The sequence below is a fragment of the Lemur catta genome, chromosome 3 (assembly GCF_020740605.2).
Source record: "Lemur catta isolate mLemCat1 chromosome 3, mLemCat1.pri, whole genome shotgun sequence".
Taxonomy (NCBI): domain Eukaryota; kingdom Metazoa; phylum Chordata; class Mammalia; order Primates; family Lemuridae; genus Lemur; species Lemur catta.
The window spans coordinates 35,555,819-35,569,363 of NC_059130.1; positions in this window are offsets into that span (position 1 = coordinate 35,555,819).

Genomic DNA, 13,545 nt, shown 5'->3' on the forward strand with positions numbered 1-13,545 from the left:
TTTAGGTATCTTTATTGTTTAAAACATAAAAAGCAAAAGTTTACAGAATTACACAAACAAATTGATAAATCCACAATTCTAACAGTCATCACTTAGTGATTTATTATCACACAAAAATTAGTAAGAATTTGGAAGATAAGAACACAATAAGCTTGATATGATGAGTATATATACAGAACCCACTAATTGGAGAACCATATTCTTTTCAGATTTATCTGTGACAATTTAGGAACTAATCAAATACAAGACTTCAAAGTAAATCTCAACAAATATTTAAAAATGTATTACATAGACCATGTTCCCTAACCACAATGAATTTATAAAAAAGTAACCAAAACTCAGTAATAAAGAAAACTTGTGTTTTACAACTTTTAAACTAACAAGGAAGAACTCACATTGAAATTTAGAAAATAGTTACGATTAAGCAACAATTAAAATGCTACATATCAATATGAGTGAAACTCATAAGAATTACTAAGAAAGTTATAGGTTAATAGATAAAAAAGAAAAAATGAAAATTAATGAGTTACATATTTTCTCAAGAAATTAGAGGGAAAATGAACAAATCCAAAGAAAGTAAGAAGGAAAGGAAAAGATAAAAGCAGAAAATGAATTAAAAACAAAAATACTATAGAGAACAAATAACAGATATGTTTTTGGAGACTCATAATATTTTATTAAAAGATACAACTTGGCAATAAGGATTTTCACCTGAAAATGTATTTTGCCAGATGATAAAGCTGATTCTTCAAAAAAAAAAAAAAAATAGGTGAACTTCTGGTGAGATGGATGTATGAAAAAAAGAATAGGCACTAATAACAGTATTAGGACCAAATGGGGAGTGGTATAACTATACAAGTAGAGATTTTTAAAATGAGAGGAAACTATTAAAACTTTAAACTGATTTGAAATATTTGGCAAAATGATTCCTAGAAAAAAAAATGAACTTTACCCAAAAGGACACAAGCAGAAATAGAAAACCTGAACAGACCTATAACCATTAAAGAAATATCATGCATTAAGAAGACACTCTTTCCCTCCATGTGGTTATAAAAGGGCAACACAAGAGACCCTGTGATTATGGAACTGCTCTGTGTTTTGATGATGGTGGTGGATACACAAACACACAAATGTGACAAATTGCAGAGAACGAAGTACACATAAACACAGGCACATATAAATGAGTACAAGTGAAACAGGAAATTTGAAACGGATTGTATCAATATCAATATCCTGAGTCAATATTGTGTTATAGCTTCGCAGGATATTACCAGTGGGGAAACTGGTTAAAGGGTACATGGGATCACTCTGTATTATTTCGTACCCTGAATATGAACCTACAATTATCTCAATAAGAATTTCAATTAGGCCGGGCGCGGTGGCTCAAACCTGTAATCCTAGCACTCTGGGACACTGAGGCGGGCGGATTGTTTGAGCTCAGGAGTTGGAGACCAGCCTGAGCAAGAACGAGACCCCGTCTCTACTAAAAATAGAAATTATATTGGCAGCTAAAATATATATATAGAAAAAATTAGCCGGGCATGGTGGTGCATGCCTGTAGTCCCAGCTACTCGGGAGGCTGAGGCAGGAGGATTGCTTGAGCCCAGGAGTTTGAGGTTGCTGTGAGCTAGGCTGATGCCATGGCACTCTAGCCCCGGCAACAGAGTGAGACTCTGTCTCAAAAAAAAAAAAAAAAAAGAATTTCAATTAAAAAACATACACCGTCCCCAAATGCCCAGTTTGGAGGAACTGATGACTTCCTCCAAATACCAAAAAAACAGATTATCCCAATCATTTACAAACTGTTCCAGATATTTGAAAAGGCAGGCCTATTTCCAAGATAATTTACGAAGCTAGCATAACATTTATATCAAAACCAGACAAGGGCAATACTTTAAAGGAAAATTATAAGCTAAATTTATCCATATAGATACAAAAATCTTAAAACTGAATATATCAATATATTAATAAACAAACTAAACATGGCCAAGTTAAAGAAACAAAATGTGTGTGTTTGTTATCCCCATTTCTTTTCAAACTTTTACTAGAAGCTCCAGCAAGAAGAGTAAAACAAAACAAAGAAATACAATGTCTAAGGATCAGAAAGGAAGAAATAAAAGTTATTATTTACACATGACATGATTGTCTATAGTGAAAATTACAATAATCAACAAGGTAGGAATACAAAATTAATTTTTTAAAACTCAATTGCATTTTTGTACATCAGAAGGAAACAGTTAAGTGACCATTAAGAAGAGAATAGATGGTCAAGCCATAAAATTCTATATAGCAGTTTAAAATTGATGACCTAGAATAAAGACAAGTTTCAGAAGAATGCACACAGTTTGTGCTCATAGTTTAGGAATATATTCACACTTAAAAAAGTAAAATTTATAGAAGTGATAAACATCAAATTAGGGATATTGTTTATGCTTGAATGTGAGGTCAGAGAAAACAGTAGAGGACCATGACAGAGGGTTTTGCAATGGTCTCTGTATGGTTTTATTTCTTATGCTGGATTGTGCACACGTGTGTAGTTCCATGGAACTCGATCCCATGCATAGCTTCACATAACCCCCGCCACAATCAAGATACAGAACTGTTCCATCACCACAAAGGAAATCCCTCCTGCTACTCCTTTATATAATATTAATAGTAGCACTCACACGCCCACCCCAGCCCCATCCCTTGGCAACCGCTAATTTGTTCTTTGTTTCTAAAGTTTTGTCATTTTGAGACTATTATATGAATGGAATCATAATGCTTAAGAGTGGGATTTTTGGGTCATAACAAAGTGCATATTTAGTTTTTTAAGAAACTGTGAAAACTGTTTTTCAGAGTGGGTATTTCAATTTACATTCCCACCAGCAATATATATGATAATCAGTTTCTCTGCATCCTCTCCAGCATTTGGTATTATCACATTTAAAAAAATTTAGCCATTCTAATAGATGTGTAGTTATCTGTCATTGTGGTTTTAATTTGCATTTCCCTGATAGCTAATGTTGTTGAACATATTTTTATGTGCATATTTGCCATCCATATCTCTTTTCTGGAGAAATGTCTGTTCCTATCTTTTGCCTATATTCTAATTGGAAAGTTAGTTTTTTACTCTTGAGTTCTGAGAGTATTTTATATCTTATAGATACTAATCCTTTGTTGGATATGTGGTTTTTAAATATTTTTTCACTGTAGCATATTTTTTGAATTTTTTGGATAAGTCTTTCACAGAAAAAATTAAATACTTTTTCTTTTAGGGATTGTGTTTTTGGTGTCATGCCTAAGAACCTTCACATAGCCCCAGGTCATGGAGATTTTTCTCGTATGTTTTCTTCTAAAAGTTTTACGGTTTTATATGTTATAATTAAATCCATGATCAGTTAATATGATCATAAGATTTTTCATCTTTAGCTTCTTGATGTGGTGGATTACATTGATTAATTTTCAAATGTTGATCCAGTGTGGCACAACTGCAATAAATCCCACTTGGCTGTGGCATATAATTTTTTTATACATTATTGGATCTGTTTTGCTAATATTTTATAGAGAATTTATGTGTCTAAGTTCATGAGAGATATTGGTCTGGACTTTTGTGTACTATTTTCATCTGGTTGGTTATCAGGGAAATGGTGACCTCATAAAATGAGTTGAAAAGTATTTCCTTATTTTCTACATTCTGAAAGAGATTATATAAAATTAGTGTTAATTCTTCTTTAAATATTTGGTATAATTTACCAGTGAAACCAGCTAGGCCTGGAGATTTATAGATTTTTAAAATTGTGCATTTAATTTTTTAATGTTTATAGAACTATTCAGATTTTCTATTTTATCTTTTTCTATTTGTGGATTTTGAGGAATTGGTCCATTTTTTCTAAGTTTTCAAATTTATTAGGATAGAGTTGTTCATAGTATTGTCTTACTATCTTTTTAATGGCTGCAGAATCTGTAATGATGTTCTCCATTTAATTCTTGATATTGAGACAGGGAACTGGCAGGCACTGCTTCAGGCACTGCTCCAGGCATTGCTTAATTGTGCAGGCATTGCTTAACTAAGTCAGGAAGTCTCTAAGGAGAGTTTCAAGCTATTCTGATCAAAACAAGATGGAGGTAGGACAAGTTCCAACCAGTTAGAACCAAGATGGTGGCGGAATTGGCCACTTGACCTTACAGCTTCATTGTACACTTCATTACTATAAAGTTTTTAAGGAAAGCTCCCACTCCTATCAGGCACCTGATACCATGACACTTCCTATTTGACCATATTTAGCCAAAAGAGTGCCTCACCCTAATTCCAGGAAAACACTGTCCTTTTCCAAGGAATAACCTGAATATTCCTCCCCTTGTTTAGCCTATAATTAAGCTGTTGTTTAAACAGAGGGGCTAAAGGAACCCAGGGGGACCAGTTCCCCACAGACAGAACTAGCCTCTACTCTGTGGAGTGGATTTTGTATACTTTCTGAGTCAGACTTGCCTTCGCTTTACACTGTCAGCTTGCTCCTGAATTCTTTCTTGTGTAAAGCCAAGGACCCACTTGGACTTCAAGTGATTCCCAGCATTGGGAGTCAGTTTCCTGTGTCAATATTGGTGCCTTCTCTTTTTTAATTTTGTCAGTCTTGCTAAGAGTTTTTCAATTTTATTGATATTTTCCAAGAATCAACTTTTTGTTTCACAGATTTTATCAATTATTTTCCTATTATCAATTGTATTAATTTTAGCTCAGATCTTTTTAATTTCGTTCTTTCTGCTTGCTTTGGATTTATTTTGCTCTTCTTTTCCTACTTTCTTGCAATAAAAACTGAAGTTATTGATTTGAAACTTTCCAGGTCTTTTTTATCATAAGCAGTTGGTGCCATACATTTCTTCCTCAGCACTATTTCAGCTTCATCACACATTTCTTGACACATTATCTTTTTTATTCAGTTCTATATATTTTTATTAATTTTTCCTGAGACCTCCTCTTTACTATGAATCATTTAAAGGTGTTTAATGTCCAGGTTTTTAGAGATTTAAAAAAATTTTGTGATTTATTTCTAGTTGTTTTGTTATTGATGTCTAGTGTTATTCCACTACAGTCAGAGAACACATTCTGTCTTTCTATTCTTTTACATTTATTGAGGTTCATCTTATAGCTCAGATATGGTCCACTTTCGTGAATGTTTCCTGCACTCTCCACATCAATATGCCCGATGTTGTTACCTGAATACTCAGGTAATTATTTTATATTTGGTTTTTGTATTTTGTGTAGGAGGGGTACACTGCTATATCGAAAGCAAGACTTTTCTGCACATTTTATTTCAGTCTTCATTTCTGATATGATTTTACTCTTTTCTATTTCTTTCCTGAGTTCAATTTTTGTCTTATTTCTTCCTGTTCCTTGTCCATTTCTTAGTTTTGAATTTTTGATAGATGGTATTTTTTTACATTTCCAAATACTTGTTTAAGGATATTAATTCAGTTTCATTGTGCTCGTTTTTCTCTTCTCCCTTAGAATTTCTTCCTTGGTTTTGGGAGGTGGTGGTTATTGTATTTGTCAACTGAAGCATTTTTTTTTCTCATTTGTTTCTTTTACTTCTCAGCAAAGTCTTTTCTAGTCACCTAATCTAAAATTTCATTCTGTCCCTCAAATTTTCTCATCTTTCTCATCCACTTTTTTCTTTTTTACCCTCTATTACTAACATATGTATTTTACTTATTTATCTTATTTATTGCCTTTTAACCTGCCAAAGTATAAGCTCCAAGAAGGTTAGAAATTTTTAAAAATTTTATCCCCAATATTAAATTAAATCCTGGCACATAGTAGCTCTTGATTAATACTTGATACTTGCTGCATAAATATATGAACAACTGATTAAACAAAGGTTTATTTGAATTATGGTAATATGCTCTTTGATATTTATCACTTTAATCAACTTTTTTTTGTTATAGCCACATTTAAAAAAACCATATCACAATTTCACTCTTAATTTGGAATGATGTTGGGAGTACCAAGTCAGAGTCTATTGAGGCTCTGTCTCTGGTTACTGGCATGTAAGAATGTTGCCTTTGCTGATACATAAAATTCCTTCTCGTGGGAAACAATTTAAAAAGTACTAAGAACAATGAGAATATACAGTGAGTCTTATTACTAGTAATGAAACTCCACGAAGTAATCTGTGTTTCTTATCTGGCATCTGAAAATCTAATAATTTCCATTATCTAACGAGTCTTATTTATCTATTTTTTTACATCATGACAATATCGATAAGGGCCAGTTGAAATGGATAGGAAACCACTGGATTAAAGAATATTCATCTCACTTTTGTTGGAGGTTATATCTCACTGTCTTATTGACTCTTGTTTCAAAGACAGGAATTCTAGTAGGCGTTATAGGGGTTGATAGTGGAAAAGAAATATCCCAGAGACTCTGGATGTTCAAGAAACACAGATTTTTTATTTTTTTTGGTCAGTGACCCATAAATAAGTTTAAATGTGGGTAGATGACTTAGATACTACTTTAGATATAGGCTAAGTATAGATTTATTTTCTTTCTTAGGCTAGGAGGTAACTCCATCTCACCTGTGCTCCATTTAATCTTTATATCTTTGATTGCAAAGTGATCTCCATTACTAACTATCATTTATATTCTATATTTTAAAAAAGTATGTTCACAAGCACCCATTTTCTAACTTCTGAGACTTTCAGAAAGGAAAAAATGATTCCCTATTTCTGACCTATGTATAAGAATTCATTATTTATCATTTACAACAATATAAAAAAAATCCCACACATTAAATCTGAGCTAGGCTGTGTATACAGGGAATTGTAAAGAATAGATACGGATGATAGGAGGAAAAAGAAAGGAAGGGAGGGAGTCTTTGATATCAAAGCAGCACTTCTTTCTTCCTGCTTGAAACTGGAGGCAAGTTTACTCCAGAGAGATTCACAGAGAAGTAGAAGTTCTCTGTTACAAGGGGCTAAAAATAATTCATTTGACTCTTGGCCACCTATAACTTTGTTCAGGCAAAGCTGGGAATCAAAGCTAGATTTTAAAATTCAGGGTAGAAATGGATGAAAAAATAGCAAATAATCTGCTACAGATAGAGCCGTCAGATTATTATAGAGTGAATGGATCAATGGCTGTCCAGGAATAGGGTTATCACAACCAGGTTGTGCTTCTGTATTTCCAAAAACTAAAATATCTACACCAACAAAACAAAAATCAAGGTGAAAATATTGGAATTACTGAAAGTATGCATAGAGACGTCAACAAAATAATATCATGATGATTTCCCTACACATAATGCATTTTAACAACTTAAATGTTCTCTTGGGTCATCTCAAGTGCTGTCCTCTGTTATTTCATCAGTACAACCAGTTGTTCAAAGGTTGCAATAGCTTGAGAGAAAATTCTTGAGTTGAAAAGTGCCAGATGTCTGGAGATACAAGCACCTAGGTTTTTCCTTCTCTGGTTCAGATGGAGGTGATGGTGGGAGGGAGAGGCTGCTGGCCTCGCTCCAAAGCCTTCAAGCCTCCCTGGAGGTCACAGTTTTGCTCTAGCTTTCCATTCCCAGGTTTTAATGAACACTGAACCTTCAAGATCTAGGCCCTTCCCTCATTTCCACAGGGTGAACCCTTCATGGGATAGCCACACACCTTAGTATTCACTCACTTTCTGTTCTTACATGGGAACTCTGAGCCCAGAACCTTTCACATAGAGCCTATGGGTCTTGCCCATGAATGGGACTATTCTTACATCTAGAGTTAGAGTTGTGAAATACTGATCTCTTGTTCTTAAAAGAGTTGGAGTGAGAGAAGGAAGAAGGGAGGAAAAGGGCCAAGTTCCTTTCAAATCATGAACATTTCTGAATTATCCAAAAATCTGAATTTCAAACAACCAAAGAAATTGCTAACATCAGTGATTTGCTCAAAATAATTTTGGGACAACTGGCTAATAACCTGGCAAAAATAATTTGGAGCCTTACTTCATTGCTGTATATGCAGAATTTAAAATGTCCTTCATAAACTAGGATATTAAATGGCTGGTTCCAATTTAGTTCTGTCACCAGGCCTCCTATATTGGTGCTGCCACCTCCCCGTAGGGTGGATATTTGGAAAGGTGGCCCTGAGAAACAGAGGAAAAGAGAGAGAAAAATCGACTGAAATCATTTATAGTGGTCTGGTTTTAAGTGTGGGCAGTTGAAGTGGATGACCTCTTCTACACCATAAAATTATATACAGTGATCGTACATACAATTCCTTACCAAAACTCAGATTATTTTCCGCTTCAGCCTGTAAACAAAGAAATGAAGACAAATGAAGAGTTTTATCATAGCTGATGGCAATTAGGAGTGTAATGGTAAAGGAAGGAAAGATGAGACGCTGGAAAGTGCACCCAAAAATGACAGAGTGATTCCATTTTTACATTCAAAAAAAAAGAAAAATATGGAATAATGATTCAAAAGTTTAGCCCTTATGCAACATGTTCTGGAACAGCTCCAGTTTGTGGTGGATGCCTGTGGAAGTGAAGGGGCGACCAACATAGAACCACGTGGAGTCTAAGACGACCGGTGGCGTTTCCGGGCCAGCAGAGGTCCTCCTGGCCCTGCTGCCGCCTGGGTTGCTGGCACACCAGGGTGATCTGGTGCGGGGCTGGGGGAGGCGGAAGGACGGTGGCTGAGCCATGGGAAGGGTGAGGGGCTGCTGGATCAATCCCGGGTAGAAATAAACTATCTTGGGGAAACTGCCGAGGTCTCTGCTGCTTGCGTGCTCTGTTTTCGTGCTCACCACGCAGAAGGTGAGGAAGGTAGTTTTGGTCACGGGGTGAGCAGGTGAGCGGCTCCCCCCAGACCCCAACAGACTGAGTGTGGGACCCAAGGCTTGGAGGCCCAGCAATGTGCATTCCTTAGCAGGGCGGAGACACATTCAGATCACCACCCTGCCCACCGCCCCCAGCCCAAGGGAGCTCAGGGAATGCGCAGTTCAATCAAGTGTGAGTTCAGGTTCCTGAGTCCTCATTCAGTGACTGGCAAGAGCAGAGGACTGTCCCTGACTCGGCTCAGCGCTGGGGGTCCGGACTTGCGTGGTCTTGCATCGGTTTCCAGTTGTTTCATGTGTGTAAAGCTTCATCTCCCAACTAGATCTAATTAACAAGCAGAAGAGGAACTGGGAGAGCTTAAATGGATTCCGCACTCCTTAGATCTTGCGCAGAGCACCTAGCAGTACCTATCAATTCTCATTTAATGACTAACCCATTGGAGGAAAAAATCATTTACCGGTTGAAAATGTAAAGGATTAAAGACAAACAGACTACTTGGTGCCTCATCTTGTAGGCTCTCCCAGCTTCTAAATGTTTCACTTATTTGCATTTCCAGTGCAGGGGCATTAAAAAAAAACAAAAGCAAACACAAAAACAAAATAACTGGCTATAGACATTAACCAATCCATTTTTCTACTTTTGAAATCTGCAACTGTAGTCTATGCTAGTGCTAGATTAAAAGTCTCAGTTAAAATTACACAGTGGTTAGCATATTTACTTACACTCCCTATTAATTGAAACAGATTTTTAGGTGCTTGAGTACACCTTTGCCATGTCCAGCAAATCATCATCACTTTCTTCTCCTCACCTTCCTTAACAACTCCTAAAATGCCTTCCACCCAGCAGTGCCTAAACTATGCACACAGTCAAGATAGATTCTTGTTGTACAACTATATTAAACAATTAAATACCACTAAGCTGGTGCCAGGAACTGTTCTAAGTACATTATGTATTTTTTTTCACGTACTTTTCAGGCTGTAGCATAGGCACCATTATTATCCTTATTATACAGATGAGGCAAAAAGGTTAAGTAACTTGCCCAAGGTACAGAGATAGGGAGTCACAGCCAGGACTCAAATGTACCCAGTCTAGTGCCAGAGTTTATGCTCAGAACTTCTAAGCTAAATTGTCTCTCACAAGATCGCAACATGTGCATTTTCTCTCTCTCTCTCTCTCTCTCTCTCTCTCTCTCTCTCTCTCTCTCTCTCTCTCTCTCTGTGTGTGTGTGTGTGTGTGTGTGTGTGTGTGTGTGTGTGTGTGTGTGTGAATATACATAAAAATAAGTCAGGGCTTATTTTTTCTCAGTGAAGGAAAATACACAGTGAAGGCGTTTGGTTCTGTGCTTACCAGTACAGCTGCTTAAGGGCATGTTTGCTAATGAGCTTTAGAACATGCCTCAACCATGTCCCCACAGGACAACTGGGTGGAGATGGAGAAGCTATATTTAATAACAGGTCAATGCAGGGACACAAGAAACATGAAAAGGCAAGGAAACATGGCACCACCAAAAAACACAATAATTTTCCAGTAACTGAAAATAAATGGAAAATTACAAATTGCCTGGAAAGGAATTCAAAATGATGATCTTAAGGAAAGATAGAGAATACAAATGGACTCGTTCCACAGAGAGGGTAAGCAGAATGTGGTAGGGGCTATAAAAGCTTCTGAGCAATGTCATGGAGCCCCTGGAAACTTCAACTATATACATGTGAGAGAGAAGAGTGAAAAAGGCAGTAATGTGGGCCAAGAGCGGTGGCTCACGCCTGTAATCCCAGCACACTGGGAGGCCGAGGTGGGTGGATCGCCCCAGGTTAGGAGTTCGAGACCAGCCTGAGCGAGACCCCGTCTCCACTAAAAATAGAAAGAAATTATCTGGACAACTAAAAATATGTATAGAAAAAATTAGCCAGGCATGGTGGCGCATGCCTGTAGTCCCAGCTACTCAGGAGGCTGAGGCAGTAGGATCGCTTAAACCCAGGAGTTTGAGGTTGCTGTAAGCTAGGCTGACGCCACGGCACTCACTCTAGCCCGGGCAACAAAGTGAGACTCTGTCTCAAAAAAAAAAAAGGCAGTAATGTATTATTATGAAAGTAGTTTTGACCTCATGGGAGCCCTGAAAGAGTTTCCTAGATCAAACTTTAATACCAGTGATTGCTTCTTTATATTTTCTCAGGGCTTACCAGAACTTTTGCTCCCAGAACATTCTGCAATGGGTCAGAACAGTTCATTAATGAGATTAATTCTAAGGTCACACTCTACTTAGAATAAAAATTCACTCTCAATTCTCTTTTCTCATTCTTTAATTGTCTGTCCTATTGTCCAGTATAGCTCTCCAGAGATGAAGCAGGGAGCTTAAATGACAAGAGAAATACCCAGTGCCAGCAATATACACAATCCATAATCTGAACAGTATGCATATCACCTCATTCTAAAATTTCCTGGGAAAAATTAAGGTCCCAAGATTAAACATCCTTTCTTTTATAAGTTAAAGTTTCAATATGTTTAAGTCCTGAAATCTCTCTTCTTCATTTTCTTTGTCCACTTTAGCCATCTCACTCAGGTGTTTAGGGTGAGTCTTTCTCTAGCATCTGTAACTGAGCTGCCTTTTCCTGGAGTAGCCATTGCTCCTTTGGACTCTGTGGTTGAGTTAATCAAAACCCATTATCTCATTTTTCTGTAAAGAAACTATAAATGAATGAATAGGACAAATAAGATTATCCTGGCACTAGCCCCACACTCCAAACATTTAGAAACCACAAACAAGTCCTGAGTCCCCATAACAGTGATCCCAGGCAAACTTCAGCACACCACATGCTACATGTGCCTACTGCGCACACCGCACACCACGTGCTGCAGGCGCATCCTGCTTGATGCGGACACCACCTGCTACACGTACATAGTGTGCTCCGCACACCACTTTTATGCGCCCATACCACACGCTCCGTGCACCATTCACGCTACACATGCATACCACATGCTTCGCACACCACCTGCTACACGTACATAGCACGCACTCTGTGCACCATGTGCTACATACACAGGCTAGCTGCGCATACCACGTGCTTTGCGCACCACAAGCTACACGTGCATACCGCGTGCTCTGTGCACCACCTGCTTCATTTGCTTACCTCGCACTCCGCACACCACCTCTACACACGCATACCACACTATACATGCACCTCACGCTACACCCGCATACTGCACGCTCCATGCACAACGCACATACTGTGTTCTCTGCACACCACCTGCTACATGCAAATACCACACACTCCACACACTGCGTGCTATATGCGCATACTGTGCACTCTACAAACCACACTCTACATGCACATAACTCTCACTCTATGCACCGCACCCTACACACCCATACCGAGCACCAACTGCTACGCGCGCATACTGAACACAGCAGACACCGTGACCTGGTACACATGCATACTGTGTGTTCCGGACACCACCTGCTACAAGAGCATACCATGCACTCCGCACACTGCTGCATGCGCATACCGTGCACTCTGCACACTGCACGCCACACAGACATACCTCACCCTCCATGCAATGTGCACTACACGTGCATACTGCTAATTCTGCGCACCGCATGCTACACACCCATACTGCCCACTCCGCGCACCACATGCTATAGGTGCATGTGGTGTGGTCCGCACACCACGTGATAAATGCGCAAACCGCAAGCTCTGCAAAGCATGAGCTACACGCACATACCACATATCACATGCAACAGACGCATACGACACTCTGCACACCATGTGCTACACATGCATACCACACAGCACACCACGTGCTACACACGACTCCACACACCACATGCTACACATGCATACCACGCACTCCACACATGACGTACTAGACGACATACTAGACGTGAATACCGCACACTTGGCACACCACGTGCTACACAGGCCTAAATCTAATCTAACCCTAGCATGAACCCTAACCCTAGCCTGAGCCCTAACACTAACCCTAACCCTAGCACTAAACCTAACCTTAACCCTAGCCCTAGCCCTAACCCTAGCCCTAGCCCTAACCCTAACCCCTAATTCTAACCATAACGCCTAACACTCACCCTAACGCCTAACACTAATCCCTCACCCTAACCATAATCCCAACCCAAAACCCTAACCCTAACCCCTAACTCTTAACCCTAACCCTTAACCACTAACCACTAACCCTAACCCCTAAGCCCTAACCCTAACCCCTAACTCTTAACCCTAACCCCTAACCACTAACCACTAACCCTAACCCCTAAGCCCTAACCCTAACTCCAACCCTAACCATAGACCACTAACCCTAACCAATTCAAACAACTCTAACACTGACCCTAATCCGTCACCCAACCCCTAACCCTAACCCTGACCCTAACACTAACCCCTAAATGTAACACTAACCCTAACCCTACAAACCACCCCCCGATAGTTTTTTTCTCTAATTGACTGTAAGCGTTCACGTAAATGACTCCTTTCTGGCTAAGCATTATCCACTTCCTACGAAATGACTTCTCTCTTAAGTGTGTTTGACAGGAAACTCTCACACTTCTCCAATTCTCAGAGTTAAGCAAGCCTACAATCCATCCCCTCATAGTTGCTTTCTCTAATTGAATGTAGTGTTTTTATATATGACTTCTTTTTCTGCCAAATGCTTATCCTCTTCTTATTAAAAGACTTCTTTCCTAAGTGTATTTGACAGGAACTCTCACACATCTTCCATTATCAGAGTAAGTGAATCCTACAATCCAC